The sequence below is a fragment of the Meriones unguiculatus genome (assembly GCF_030254825.1).
Source record: "Meriones unguiculatus strain TT.TT164.6M chromosome Y unlocalized genomic scaffold, Bangor_MerUng_6.1 ChrY_unordered_Scaffold_23, whole genome shotgun sequence".
Classification (NCBI taxonomy): Eukaryota; Metazoa; Chordata; class Mammalia; order Rodentia; family Muridae; genus Meriones; species Meriones unguiculatus.
The window spans coordinates 4,430,295-4,443,233 of NW_026843709.1; the positions used below are offsets into that span (position 1 = coordinate 4,430,295).

The 12,939-nt window shown below is 36.5% G+C and overlaps 1 non-coding gene and 1 pseudogene across 1 annotated transcript; both read left to right on the plus strand.

Annotated features, from left to right (window-relative positions):
* The first annotated feature begins 2,502 nt into the window (after positions 1-2,502).
* On the plus strand, positions 2,503-2,613 carry LOC132651713 (U6 spliceosomal RNA). Its single transcript, XR_009589295.1, has one exon. It is a non-coding gene; the product is annotated as a U6 spliceosomal RNA (small nuclear RNA).
* A 169-nt stretch (positions 2,614-2,782) lies between these two features.
* On the plus strand, positions 2,783-4,235 carry LOC110543483 (polycomb protein Suz12-like; annotated as a pseudogene).
* Positions 4,236-12,939: the final 8,704 nt, after the last annotated feature.

Consider the following 12,939-nt stretch of genomic DNA (forward strand, 5'->3'; position numbering starts at 1 on the left):
CTACATATTCAATGCAATTCCCATCAAATTACCAACAGAATTTTTTACAGAACTTGAAAGAAAAAATCTCAATTTTATATGGAAAAAGAAAAAAACAAAACAAAACAGAATTGCTAAAATACTCCATACCAATAAAAGATCTTCTGGAGTTATCTCCATCCTAGATGGCAAAATATACTATAGAGAAACTGTAATAAACAATGCATGGTACTGGCATAGAAACAAAATGGTGGATCAATGGAACTGAACAAATGACCCAGAAACAAACACAATTATGGACACCTGATTTTTGACAAAGATTCCAAAATCATACAATGGAAAAAAAAGATAGCATCTTCAAAAAATGATGCTGGTCTAACTGGATGTCTACATGTAGAAAAAATGTAAATAGATCCATGATTATCACCTCCATAAAACTAAAGTCCAAGTGTATCAAAGACCTCAACATAAAAAGAAATATATATATTAAATCGGTTTGAAGAAAAAGTGGGAAAGAGCCTTTAATTCATAGGCACAGGACACAACTTCCTGAACAGAACAGTAACAACATAGGCTCTAAGAGCAACAATCAGTAAATCGGACCTCATGAAACTGAAAAGCTTCTGTAAAGCAAAGGACAAAAGAAACAAATACCTACAGACTAAGTCTCTTCATAAACCCTTTATGTGACAAAGGCTAATATCCAGTATATATAAAGAACTAAGGAAGTTGAAAAGCAACAAGTCAAGGAATCCAATTAAAAAATGGGGAACAGAGCTAAACAGAGAATTCTCAATATAGGAATATTGAATGGCAGAGAAACACTGAAGGAAATGTGCAATGTCATTCGCCATAAGGGAAATGCAAATCAAAACATCCCTGAGATTTCACCTTACAACTATATAAGATTATACCTTACAAGAATGGCCAAGATCAAAACTCAAGTGACAGCACATGCTATTGAGATTGTGGAGAAAATGGAACCTTTCTCCCTGCTGGCGGTAATGTAAACTTGTACATGTAAATTCAGGAAATCAATATGGCACATATTCAGACAAATAGAAATAATGCTTCCTCAAGATCCAGCTATACCACTCCTAGGCATATATCCAAAAGAAGCTCAAGTACACAATAAGGACATTTACCCAACCACATTTGTAGCAGCTTTATTTGCAATAGCCAGACAATTGAAACAACCCAGATGCCCTTCCCCAAGTGAAAATGGATACAGAAATTGTAGTACATCTACAAAATAGAATATAACTAAAAAATAACAACAACAACAAAAAAAAAAAACGGAAATTATAAAATTTGCAGGTCAATGGTGGGAACTGGAAAGGATCATCCTGAGTGAGCTATCCCGGAAGCAGAAAGACACACATGCCATATATTCATTCATACACATATAATATAGTGTAAATCTACCAAAATCTGCACACCAAAAGAAAACTAATCAAGAGGGAGGAGGATGGACATCAGAAGTATCAGAAAACAGGGAACAAATTAGGAGCCTGCCACAGAGAGCTTCTGAAAGGCTGCCCTGCAGACTATCAATGCATATGCTGAAACTTATGGCCAACTGCTGGGCAGACTGCATGGAAACTAATGAAAGAAGTGGAAATAGATCTGGAGAGGCCAGGAGCTCCACAATGAGATCAACACAACCAAATTCTGAGCATAGGGGTCTTTTCTGAAACTCATATTCCAACCAAGTACTATATAAGGAGAAAACCTAGAATCCCTGTACAGTTCAGTGTCCATGTGGATTCCATAATAATGGGAACAGGGACTGCCTCTGAAATGAGCTGATTGGGATGTTCTTTAATCAACTCACCCTGATGTGGGAACAGCCTTACTAGGTCACAGAAAAAGAAAATACAGCCACTCTGGATGAAATCTGATAGACAAGGATCAGAAGGAAGGAGAGAAAGCCCTCCCCTTTCAGTGGACTTGTGGAGGGCATGCGTGGAGGATAGGGACAGAAGGTGGGATTGGAAGCATGTGGGGTTTTATGAGAGAAAACAAAGTGAATAAATTGTAATAAATAAAAAATTAAAATAAAAATATTAAAAAACATAATTCCTTTTGAATTAGTATTATAGGAGGGTGTGCTTTTAGCTTGATATGCCAATGAAAGTGACCAGACAGAATGGTATCTCTGTCACTAGTTCTGTCACTTTATCTTTGTTTCTGATGGTCTCAGTCTCTCTGTCTCTTTCAGACTTCTCTCTGGTGCTGTTTGTGGTTCAGTATGAAAAGCTCTCAGTTTTGGTGAAGGACTACAACAAGATGACTACATGCTGACTTGACATCATGGATGGTCTCTTTAAACATACAAGCAATGTCCCAATTAAACACCTTTTCTTCAAAAATTTTCCTTGTTCAGAGAGTATTTTTACAGAAATTAAGTCACTGACTGAGGACATATCTGTGCATTTAACAATTAATTGAATCTCTGATAATGTGAAACTCAGAAGTCAAGTATATGTGACTTTATTAATGACCATTTGAAAGAAATATGTGGTGCTCACTTGGGCAGCAAATACATTAAAGTTGGAATGATACAGAGAAGATTAGCATTGCCCCTGCTTAATTAAGGATGACATGCAAATTCATGTAGTGTTCCATATTTTTATTGGAGAAATTAAAGAAAAAATTAATAGAAGAAATTTTGGAGAGAAAAACTGAGGGAAGAAAACAGGAACTACAGAGGTAAGCATATGCAATAGACTACAAGAGATGGAAGAAAGAATCTCAGGTGTGGAAGATAAATTGGAATAAATCAAAGTATCTTTAAAAGAAAATGTTAAATATAAAAAATTTTTGGAAGGGCAGTAGAGGAGGACAAAGATGGAGCAGAGGCAGCCAGAGCGAGACAAGAGGACAGAGGCTGGCTCCATTTGAAACATTTTCTCAGGGACCTACATTGCAATTCACTCTTCATTGGACTGGAGAAACCAATGATAAGTCTACAGCTCCTGTGCCAAGCCTCTTGCTACAAGAAATTCAGAGAGCCTTCATCAGAAAAATAAGCCTGGTTCAGTAAAACCTGCACAAACTATTGCTGTTAAGGAGACACTGACTACAGAGCTGCAAACAAGAAAAGAAAAGGATACTTCAAATGAAAATCGCCAGAAATTAAGAATATTTTATCAGTTTCTTTATAACAATAATACAAGACAGCAGACAGAAGCCAGAGATGATCTGCACTGCCCGTGGTGCACTCTGAACTGCTGGAAGCTGTATAGTTTGCTCAAGCATCTAAAACTCTGCCATAGCAGATTTATCTTCAATTATGTCTATCATCCAAAAGGTGCTAGGACAGATGTTTTTATCAATGAGGGTTATGATGGCTCCTATGCAGGAAATCCTCAGGATATTCATTGCCAGCCCGGATTTGCTTTTAGTTGAAATGGACCAGTAAAGAGAACACCTATCACACACATTCTTTTATGCAGGCCAAAATAAACAAAAGCAAGCATGTTGGAGTTTCTTGAATCTGAAGATAGAGAAATACAACAGCAAAGAACATACAGTAGTGGCCACAATCGTCTCTATTTGCACAGTGACACCTGATTACCTCTTCGGCCTCAAGAAATGGAAGTAGATAGTGAAGATGAAAAAGGTCCAGAGTGGCTGAGAAAAAAAAATTACTCAAATTGAAGAATTTTTTGATGTGAATGAAGGAGAGAAAGAAGTAATGAAACTGTGGAATCTACATGTCATGAAACATGGATTTATTGCTGACAATCGAATGAATCATGCCTGTATGCTGTTTGTAGAAAATTATAGTCAGAAAATAATTAAGAAGAATTTATATCGAAACTTCATTCTTCATCTAGTTAGCATGCATGACTTTAATCTTATTAGTTTAATGTCAATAGAGAAAGCTGTGACCAAGCTTCAGGAAATGCAGCAAAAACTAGAAAAAGGAGAATCTGCCACCCCTGCAAATGAAGAAATAACTGAGGAACAAAATGGAACAGCAAATAGATTCAGTGAAACTAACTCAAAAGAGAAAGCTGTGGAAACAGATGCTGTTTCAGGGTTCCAAAACAGAACAAGAAACAAAAACTCTGATCCCATTTTGGACAGACACTGAAATTACTTCTAGGGAATTCAGCCTTTAGGAAGAGTTTTGGTTCTAGGTTGTTTGGTTTTAAATCACTGATTTGGAATAAGGAAGAGTTTTGGTTCTAGGTTGTTTGGTTTTTAATCATGGGTTTTGAACAGGCAGTGTTAGATAAAGTCATCGATTTCAGTGCAGAGGTTATATGGGTCTGCTTCACTTCATTCTCACATTTATCAGCCTTAGTGTTGTCATCAATTTGTTTTGAACCTGAAAAGCAGTACTTCACAGAATTTTTTTTTAGGTGCAACAGTCATTTTTTTGAAATATATTGGGTTAATCTAGAAATTTCACACCTAAAATTTAAATTTGTGACTGGCTATTTTTCTACTTTGTAATTATGAGATTTTCTGGGCAGGGAAGGTTGGGATGTTACACTCTTTTAAAAGATGTAGAGTTTTTTTTAATTGTTATACTGCCACTTTCCCTCTGACTTTGACCCTTGATTCAGAAACCATTAATCTATTTGGAATGAAAAGTTACAAAGCAAGTTCTACATCAGTTCCTGTTGCAAGTTTAAAATAGTACCTGCTCATCTTCTGCCTGTTGGGAGGTTAATTCTCCATGTGAACCGTGCAGTGTCACATAACATTGAGGTTACCATTTTTTAATGCTTGTTTACCTAACATATGTTTTGACTTGAACATGTTTTAGTTTTTCTTTCTTAACTAGGTAATCCCATGGGAACTCATTCTGTGCACATCTTTGCATTAGGATTATAAAGCAAGAGAAACAGTTGGAGATTTTGTAAGATGCCACTTTGGGGTGGAGGGTGTCCTTGAAAACGAACCAGAAGATGTTACACCATGTTTTCTTTGTGATCTATTTTCATGATTAGAAAATCCATGCAGATAAGCTGACTTGAATTGTTTTGAGCAATTTTTCCTGTATTATGTGTTTTACACACATATTTGTGGTTGGGTTTTCTCCAACAAAGTGGTTTCACTACTGGCGTATTAATAAGCACCAATAAGTTTTTATTCCAACTCCAAACACTGTGGTTGAATAACATCACCTCAATTATTTATTATCCTTTAAAGATAATGCATTTTCATATTATTTATTTAGAAAGGATCAATGCTGCTGTAAATACTGGTATTTTAATTTCATTCCACCACCGTCCGATGCAGTTCCCTATTTTTGCTTAGTGAAGGGACAGAAGCTTTCTCATGGTGTCTTCAGAGGTTTATAAATGTAAATACTGATTTGGCTGATCTTTATGATGTGTTTAACTGTGAGGCTATTTAAATAGTTTGGATGTGATTTGTCATCCAGTATTAAGTTCTTAGTTACTGGTTTTTGTGTTTAAAAAATAGCAAAGAGGGAAACTGCAGTTTTATTTGCAGACTTTCTGACTGATAAACTATACTCATGAGTTCGCTGAACTCTCGTTTTGCCGCTGGGTAGTCGGTTCTAAACATTTCTGTTCGGCTTTAATTTGCTAAAAAAAAAAACAAAACAAAACAAAACAAAAACAAAACAAAAAAAACAAATAGATTATTTTAGGGAAGATGTAGGTGTAGTATTATTTCTTATGACATTTCTTAAGCAGTTATGCTCTTAATGCTTAAAAGAAGGCTAGCATTGTTTGCACAAAAATTGGTGATTTCCTTACCCTGAATAGTAATGAAATTACTTCTGTTAAGTAAACTTTTTATGTCATCTTATAATAAAAGCTAAAAATGCCCTTTGTTTCTATTTATAAAAAAAAAGCTTTTCTATATGTACCCTTGATAACAGATTTTGAAGAAATCATGTAAGATGATAAAGCATTTGAATGGTACAATAGATGTAAAAAAAATTCAGTTAAAAAAAAAAACGTTTGTTTTTACATTAAATGTTTATTTGAAATCAAATAATTTTGTACATAAAGTTCAATAATATAAAGCTGTATTCTGCTTTTCTTTAAAAAAATTTCTGACACAGACCATGCAAGAAATTCTAGACAAAATAAGATGAAAAAGCCTAAAAATAAGAGGAATAGACGAAAAATAATATTCCCTCCTCCAAGGCCCAGAAAATATTTTTAACAAAATCATTGAAGAATTTTTTTTCCAACTTAAAGGAGAGGCCAATAAGAATATAAGAGATCTACAGAACACCCAATAAATTAGTCCAGAAAAGAAAGCCTTCATGCAACCTAATAATCAAAAGAGTAAATTCACAAAAAAAGGAAAAAAAATACTAAAAGATTCAAGAGAAAAAGGCCAAGTAACATATAATGGCAAACCCATGAGAATCATACCTGACTTCTCAACAGAGACTATGAAAGCCAGAAGGGTCTGTACAAATATCATGCAAGCCCTAAGAGAACACAGATGCCAGCCCATGGTACTATACCAAGCAAAACTCTCCATCCTCATAGATGGAGAAAAAAAGATATTCAATGACAGAAACTAATTTCAACAATACTTACACACAAATCCAGTGTTAGAGAATATACTAGAAGAAAAAATACAACCCAAGAAAACTAGCTACTTTCAAGAAAACATTGGACAAAATTAACCTTACTACAGTAAAGCAAAAACCAACCAAGCACACAAACTTATTACCACAGCCAACATCAAAATTGAAGGATCTTAGAGCCACTGGTCATTAGTCTCTCTCAAAAAAGAAGCAGAAACACCAAAAAGGAGCAGACGGCTGGAAATTACCAAACTCATCATTGAAATCAGTAAATTAGAAACAAATAAAACAATGAAACCAAGAGCTGGTTCTTTGAGAAAATCAACAAAACAGATAAAGCCTTAGACAAACTAACTAAAAGGCAGAGAGACGCCATCCAGATCAACAAAATCAAAACTGAAAAAAGGGGGACATGACATCAGACACTGAGGAAATACAAACAATCATTACGACTTACTTCAAAAGTCTGCATGGCACAAAATTTGAAAACCTAAGAGAAATGGACAATTTTCTTGATTGATTCCACTTACCAAAGCTGAATTAAGACCAGGTAAATCAATTAAAAGTCCTATATCCCCTAAGGAAGTAAAACTGGTCATCAAAAATTTCCATGCAAAATGGCCTAGGACTAGATAGATTCAGCACAGAATTCTACCAGACCTTCAAAGAAGAGCTAACTCCAGTTCTCCTCAAATAATTCCACAAAATAGAAACAGAGGAACACTACCAAACTCATTCTATGAAGCCATAGTCACCTTGGTACCTAAACCTTATAAAGACTCAACAAGAAAAGAGAATTTCAGGCCAATTGCCCTTATGAACATTGATGTAGAAATAAAAAATAATAATAATTGCAAAACAAATACAAGAACATATCAAAGATATCTTCCACCATAACCAAGTAGACTTCATCCCAAGTCTTCATTAGTGGTTCAATATGAGGAAATTCATCAATGTGATCCACCATATAAACAAATTGAAAGAAAAAAAAACATGATTAACTCCTTGGATGCTGAAAAATGATTTGACAAAATCCCATATGCAATATACAGCAAGCCTATAGCCATCATCAAACTAAACATAGAGAAACTTAAGGCAATCCCACTGAAATCAGGGACAAGGCATTGCTACCCACTCATTCCATTTCTATTCAACATAGTTCTGGACATCCTTGTTAGAGCAATAAGAAAATTGAAGGAGATTAATGGAATACAAATTAAAAAGGAAGAAGTCAAAGTATTACTATTTGCAGATGATATGATAGCATGCTTGAGTGACCCCAAAAATTCTACCAAAGAACTTCTACAACTAATAAACACATTCAGCAAAGTGGCAGGATACAAAATTAACTAAAAAAAACAAAATTAGTAGCCCTTCTGTATACAAAAGACAAAGGGCTCAGAAAGAAATTAGGGAAACAACACATTTCACAAAGCCACAAAAGACATAAAGTACCTTGGTGTAATCATAACCAAGCAAGTCAAAGACTTGTAAGTAAAAAGAAGATATCAGAAGATGGAAAGATGCTCCCATGCTCATGGCTTGGGATGTTTAATACTCTAAAAATGGCCACTAACCAAAAGCAATCTATAGTTTCAATGCAATTCCCATCAAATAACCAACACAAATCTTTACAGAAAAAAAAATGAAAGAAAAATTCTGAACTTCATATGGAAAAACAAGAAGCCCAGAATTAATAAATCAATGCTCTACAATCAAAGATCATCTGGAGGTATCTCCATCCATGATCTTAAGCTGTACTATAGAGCAACAACAATAAAAACTGCATGGTACTTGCATAGAAACAGAAAGGTGGATCAAAGGAACCCAATAGAAGATCCAGAAATAAACCAACCAACCATAAGGACACCTGAGTTCTGACAAAGATTCTAAAACCATACAATAGAAAATGACAGCATTTTCAAAAAATGGTGCTGGTGTACCTGGATGTCTACATGTAGATAAATGCAAAGAGATCCACTATTTGCACAAAACTAATCCCCATGTGGATCAAAGACTTCACAATATAACCTGACACATTAAATCAGTTGGAAGAAAAAGTGGGGAAGAGCCTTGTACTCATTGGCACAGGAGACAATTTCCTCAAAACAATACCAACAGCACAGGCAAAAATCAGTAAATGGGACCTCATGAAACTGAAAAGCTTCTGTAAAGGAAAGGATACCGTCATCAAAATAAAACGACTACCTACAGATTGGGAAAGAATCTTCACTAACCCTTTATCTGACAGAGGACTAATATCCAGTGTATAGAAAGAACTAAAGAAGCTGAAAAACAGCAAACCAAGTAACCCAATTAAAAAATGGGGAATAGAGCTAAACAGAGAATTCTCGATAAAGCAATATCAAAAGGCAGAGAAACACTGAAAGAAATGCTCAGTGTCATTAGCCATTAGGGAATTGCAAATGAAAGGAACCTGAGATGTCACCTTACACCCATCAGAATAGCCAAGATAAAAAATTCAAGTGACAACACATACTGGAGAAGCGCTTTGTAAGACAACTAGGAATAATACTATAGCAAAACCTAGGCATAAATCAAAATGGGGCTCAAGTACACAATAAAGATATTTGTTCAGACATGTTTGTAGCAGCTTTATTTGTAATAGCCAGACCTGAAATCAATCTAGATGCCCCTCAACCGAGAATGGATACAGAAATTGTGATACATCTGAACAGTGGAATATTACTCAGCTATATAAAAACAAAAACCAAAACAACAGCAACAACAAAACAAAGAAATCATGAAATTTGCAGGTAAATGGTGGGAACTAGAAAGGATCATCCTAAGTGAGCTATCTTAGAAGCAGAAAGACACACAAGGTATATACTCACTCATATAGATATATATTGTAGGATAAACCTAATAAAATCTCCAGACCCACACAAGAAAAGCAACAGAACCAAAAAATTGGAGCACAGGGTTCATTCCTGAGGTCTATACTACAAACAAGTAACACTCATGGAGATGTAGCACATGGCAGTTAAGTGTCCAAGTAGATTCCATAGAATTGGGAATAGGGACTGGGTCTGACATGAACTGGTTAGAATGATCTTTGTTTACTTCGCCCTGAGGGGGAAGCAGCCTTACCAGACCACAGAATATGATAATGAAGCAACTCCTTTTGAGATCTGATATATTAGGTTCAGAAGGAAAGAGAGAAAGAGGTCCCCTCTCAGTGAATTTGAGGAGTGGCATGCACAAAGATTGGGGTGGAAAGGTGGGATTGGGAGGGGAGGAGTGAGGAGTTTACGGGGGGAGGCAAAGTGAATAAAATGTAATTAATAAAAATTAAACTCCAAACTTAAAATTTTCTGGTCTCTTTGATTTTCATTTAAAGGCTTTGAGTTAAAATGATACTGATTTGAAAATATATATATATAAATATATGAACAAGTTGGTGAAGTTACATGCCTTTATTGCCAACACAAAGTAAACCCAGATACACTAAATCAGTTAAAAGAAAAAGTGGGGAAGAGCCTTGAAGTCATTGGCACAGAAGACAACTTCCTGAACAGAACATCAACAGCACAGGCTTTAAGAGCAACAATCAAAAAATGGGACCTCATGAAACTGAAGAGCTTCTGTAAAGCAAAGGACAGCATTATCAAAACAAAACGACTGCCTACAGAGTGGGAAAGAATCTTCACCAACCCTTTATCTGATAGAGGGCTAATATCCAGTATATATAAAGAACTAAAGAACCCAAAAAGCAGCAAGCCAAGTAATCCAATTAAAAAATGGGGAACAGAGCTAAACAGATAATTCTCTGTCCAGGAATATTGAATGGTAGAGAAACACTTCAAGAAATGCTCAACATCATTAGCAATTGGGGAAATGCAAATCAAAATGACTCTGAGATTTCCCCTTACACCAATCAGAATGGCCAAGAAGAAAAACTCAGGGTGGAGAGGCTGTGGAGAAAGGAAAACCCTCCTCCACTGCTGGTGGGAATGTAAACTTGTATAACCACTCTGATAATCAATCTGGTGCTTTCTCAGACAACCAGGAATAATGCTTCCTCAAGATCCAGCCATACCACTCCTAAACATATATCCAACTCTAGGAATATATCCAAAAGAGGTTCAAGTACACTATAAGGACATTTGCTCAACCATGTTTGTAGCAGCTTTATTTGTAATAGCCAGAGCTGGAAAGAGCCCAGATGCCCCTCAACTGAAAAAATGGATACAGAAATTGTGGTACATCTACACAATGGAATATTACTCAGCAATGAAAAATAATGAAATCATGAAATTTTAAGGCAATGCTGGGAACTGAAAAGGATCATCAAGAGTGAGCACTCCCAAAAGCAAAAAGACACACAGAGTATATACTCACTCATCTAGATATATAATAAACAATACACCTACTAAAATCTGTACATCTAAAGAAACTAATCAAGAGGGAGTACCCTGACTAAAATGTTCAATCCCTGTCCCAAAATGCAAAGAGGATAAATATCAGAAATAGCAAAAAATAGAAAACAAGTTAGGAACCTGCCACAGAGGGCCTTTGGAAGACTCTATCATACAGACTATCAAATCAGAAGCTGAAACTTATGCCCAACTGCTGGAATGTATGGAATCTAATGAAAAAGTGGGAAATAGTAAGATCTGGAGAGGCCAGGAACTCCACAAGGAGAGCAACTCAACCAGAAAATTTGAACACAGGCATCTTCCCAGAGACTTGTACTCCAACCAAGTACAATGCATGGAGATAACCTAGAACACCTGCACATATGTAGCCCATGGGAGATTAGTGTCCAAGTGGGTTTCATAGTAATGGGAAGAGGGACTGCCTCTGACATATTCTAATTGGCCTGCTCTTTGATCACCTCCCACTGAAGGGGGAGCAACCTTACCAGACCACACAAGATGACAATGCAGCCACTCCTGATGAGATCTGATAGACTAAGATCAGAAGGAAGGACAGGAGGACCTCTCCTATCAGTGAACTTGGGGAGGGGCATGCATGAAGAATAGGGAGGAGGGTGGGATCGTGAGGGTGGGGGAGAGGCTTATGGGGGGATACAAAGTGAATAAAATGTAATTAATAAAAAACAACAATGTAAAAAAAAAAAAGCAGATCTCTGAGTTCAGGATTAATCTTATTTCCATAATAAAAGCCAGGATGGCAACTCCTGCTGTTTAGCCATTTGCAGAGATACTCTAAGATTCAAAATGACAAAGTTTTCCTAAGGTTACCATGTAAATTCTTTTTTCTTAATGATAGATATTATGTCCTTACTGATCTAAAGGTGAGATTCACATCATTTTTAGGTTCACAAAAAGAGAGATAATGTCACAGTAATATGGAAACTGCCATATGCTTTTAAACATGAAATATTTTCATGGGGGAATAAAGTTCATTATGCCTATGTAAAAAAGACACAAGATGCTTAAAAATGGCAAAGTACATGCCAACTTAGTTTAGTCTTAAAAATTCAAAAATTATATTCATATGTTTACAAAACAAAACTGTCCATCTTGTATCAAAAAGAGGGCAAGCCAGAGAGTAGCCAAAACCAATATAAAAATCCAGGTACAAGATGCCTAGGATATGATTAACACTAAGGGTAACAGTTTATATTCTAATGCTAACAGAGTTTATATAAAGTTCAGCTATAAAGGCATAAATGTCCAGTCTGTATAAAAAAGGGGCAAGCTGAAAAATAGCCAATATCAGTCTAAAGTCCAGGTACAAGGGTATGCTTAAATGCAAAAGATAAGAGGGAGTTAATATTAAGTTTGGCTCTAAAGGCATAACTACCCATTCTATATAAAAAATGGGATAAGACAATTAGTTACAATATATTAAAATATAACCTTAAAATAGGTACAAGTATGGTGTTGTGAGCCGCGTGAGCGTTTCGCCGGCAGAAATGCACGCGACCACAGGAATTCTTCCACAACAAAATCTTTATTATTCATGCGATGAAAACGGAGAGGAGAGAGGCCGCCTGGCCACCTCGCGGGCGTGGGCGGAGTCCCGCGGGCCGCGGCCCCGGGCGGGGAAAACGGGGAAGGAGGAGAGGGAAGAGGAGAGGGGAGGAGAGAGGAGGAGAGCCCCCGATGTGGCGCTGTTTATATAAGCCTGGGTCGCACCTGAGTGACATGTGAATACCCTGACTGGCTGCTCACTTTTACCCTGCCTGATGACTTGAGCCCATCATGCTTAGCGGGCTTGTGACGAGTTAATACCCTGATTGGCTGCTCACTCTTACCCGGCGTGTTTACGCAATCCTTAGCGTGCTTACGCAATCTGCGCATGCGCACTGGAGGTTTACAGTTTTGAAGGCGAGATGTCAGCGCCACCTAGTGGCGTCTGAGTCTCGGCTCTCCACATCTCCCTTTTTGTTTTAAATAAATGAAACTGCCTAAAAGCCTATAAGCACGGTACAA